The sequence below is a fragment of the Penaeus monodon genome, chromosome 27 (assembly GCF_015228065.2).
Source record: "Penaeus monodon isolate SGIC_2016 chromosome 27, NSTDA_Pmon_1, whole genome shotgun sequence".
In the NCBI taxonomy this organism is placed as follows: domain Eukaryota; kingdom Metazoa; phylum Arthropoda; class Malacostraca; order Decapoda; family Penaeidae; genus Penaeus; species Penaeus monodon.
In genome coordinates this window covers 28779242-28782331 of record NC_051412.1, presented here as the reverse complement: position 1 = coordinate 28782331, position 3090 = coordinate 28779242, and the positions used below count along the sequence as shown (strand labels likewise).

The 3090-nt window shown below is 51.2% G+C and overlaps 1 pseudogene; it reads right to left on the bottom strand.

The window, feature by feature from the left end:
* Positions 1-208: 208 nt before the first annotated feature.
* Positions 209-3090, bottom strand: part of LOC119590479 — a 7850-nt pseudogene continuing 4968 nt past the window's right edge.

Below are 3090 nucleotides of genomic sequence, written 5' to 3'. Positions count from 1 at the left end.
CAACATTTGTGGAATCTTATACAAGCACCGAGTCTGGTATATCTCACAGTATGTACATCATTTTAGTTATTTATTTATGTTGAAAATCATTTAATTAAAGGACTTTAGGAATACCTGTATAACTTTGCAATAAATTTCTAATTCAGAACTCATAATCGATTAAATCTTGACTATTATTTGAACTTGTAAGGTTATCCTTAAACCAAAGATAATCTTTCATTTTTCTTCTATAAATTCCATCTTCGCCACGTATTAGGGTCTGTCCTTTATTATACCAGAGACGATTCCCCGATAATAACTTTGTCGTTCCCCAAGTGAGGCGTTGAGAATCGTGACGCCGAAGTAGGCTGCGGTAAGCCGTTTGAGAACCTTGAAATGGCACCTGTAGCGTAGCCGCGTCTCTCCCCGGAGGGTGCCTGACTCCGTCCCTGGTTTCGACCACCACATGCCTACTTGGCTCCTGCAGACACGTTTCGGACACGTGCTTCATCTCGGTGTCTGACGACACTTCATGCCCACCTGGCGAGTACAGATTCCGTTGTAATGTTACACGGTTTAGAATGGAAATTTGAAATATATCGATGTTATTTAGAATATTTAATGGAACAGAGAAACCAGTCTATTCCTAACTAACCAGAGAGAGCAGGCGAGGGGCCCTGAGAGCCAGTGCATAGCCGGGTCGAGTAGCCGGAGTCATTGTGAGAATCGTGTTCCAGAGACGACTCCAAGTTTGGCCGTCGCTGGACTGGGTCGAGGCGGCCTTCAGCCATGTACCGTCATACAGACGTCGCACTGCTTGCTGTATCCTGTACCTGGGAGAAGTCAGATTTATTAATATGTTTGTATATTAGTGTGTTTAAGTCTCGGGCATTTATAATTCCTTTTGTACTAAACAGACTCCCATATATGCTTCTGTTATTCTCCGAAATGAAGTGGAAATTACCTGTCCATATCCAGATAGGTCGCAGACATCGAAGTCTTCGTGGGCTTGCGCTAGTGAGGCGTGGTACGTCTCAGCCGTCTGTCCTTCCTCGGGTGTCTTTGGATATTGCGGTAAGCCTCGTACCCTGGCTTTGCGGCCTTGGGCTCCAGGGGCGCACTGGTGATAGGAGGTGGCCTTGCATGTGGGTTGCGGCCGCGGAGGTCCCCATACATGTATGGATTGGTGTTCCGGTAATCGTACCGACTGTAGCCACTCCATTCCTGTTGCTGATGGTCGTGTGTGTCGTCCCGGTCCTCATCGCGATTCTCTGCTCGCCCGTTAGTCTTTGGTATTGCCCCCGTGCTCGGCGTGCGATACCCGCAGGTTGTCCACCGCCTGATTCAGGTCGGAGTGGTGCAGGGGCGCGGGTCTCATTGGAGGAGCAATCAACACCTCGCCTTGAGAAGTCAAGTCCGGGCGGCGCAAGAGCGGCGATGGTTGAGCTGGGGAGTACCGACTCATGCGGCCGACCAAAGGTGATCCTGGGCAGACGACGCCCCCTTACTCCTCGCTCCCTCGACTTCCTCGACGACCAGCAGAAGCGTCACTACTGGTAGACTCGTTCAGGAGGTCTCTGTTCGTGGGCAGCCAGCCGGGACTCTCACCCCGATTCTTTCTCCGGGGCTCTCTTCTCCTCTGTCTGATTCCGTGGATCACCCAGGACTTGTCGAGCATCTACTGAGTGACTTCGACTCTCCTGTCTGCTCGTCGGCGGTGCACCGCGACCATCTGCAGACAACACTACGGATGTGATGGTCGTCTGGAGAGGGACATCGAAGGGCGCCGGGAACCAGTGAGGCGATGGGCTTTGGTGAATCATAAATGACAGTGATCAAGCTCGTCGTTGAGGGTCTGAGGAATGTTGTACATGGAGGTCGGTGGTCGAGCACCCTGAGACCCTTGTACACAGGCTCATGATCGCTCTCTTCCTTCCTCACGATATTCTGATACAGCTCTTCTGAGCGGGATCTGTTGGAGACGCTGAATATTAGAGAAGGAACAACCACTGTAAGTAATCTAGTAACTCAGGTAAAGGAAATTATTACCAGACGAAATACTCCTTGGGAACCCACCTCGTCAAAGGGAAGAGCCCCGTCACAGGGTCCCTCCCCCTTCGGATTGAGCCTCTGAAGGCAGTGCAGGTCCTGGGCGTGTGGGCGACGGGGCTTCCTGATTTCTGCGCTGCGAGACGACGCTCCACCCACTGCCGGAGTTGCGACGCCCTCACCTCTGCCTCCGCATCGCGAGACGCCCGGGTTCTCTCCGCCGCTGACGACACTCTTCCTTCTCCGCCGCCAGCTGAGGAATTTTATATTTTACTTAAAATCTTCATTATCATTTGATATTCAAACCCTCTGAAGAGAATGCAATGTTTTGCTCAAATTCTGAAAACTTTGGAAATTTTAAACAACCAAATGTTTCTTATGTTGTGAAATCTGACAATGGCGAACGACTGTACTCACCTTCTGCTTGACGGTGTCGCTGAGATGCTGAATGTGCGACCGCGTGCGGTGCTCGAGGGTGGTGATCTTGGCATCGAGTTTGTCCGTGAGCGGCGTCAATGTGGTCCATGAGCGCAACCTTGTCCTTCTCCAGTTTGCTCTCCACATTCCTGAAGAAGGGCGCGCAGTAGCAGGTGTATCCCACGCCGACGGGTCCCTGGAAAAAATATGTGGGATTAAACGTATGCATGAGTGTTAAGGGGGGCATTTAGAGAAAATAAAGGAATCTGTACGCGAAGTGAGATGCTGACATAAGCACAAACACAAGCAAGCCCTAAATTGAAACTGCTCATCAAATGTCTCAGCAACTTCCTAAAAAAAGAAAGACAGAAAAAAAATCGATGGCATGCACCTGCTGCCGCAGGCCACACTGACCACACAAAGCACCGAAGAAATCCTCACCTTCTTGATATTTCCCGCGAGGTCGATGAAGTACTGCTCGCCCGTGGCCAGCGGTTCCTTGGGCAAGGAGTCGATGTTGAGCGCCGCCAACTCCGCCGTGGCCGGAGGGTAGAACTGGCACCCATAGGGAGACCACTCCACGTGCTTCGCGCGGCGCTTCTCCTTGTGCTCCGCCTTGTGCTGCGGGAAGACCATGTCTTTAGT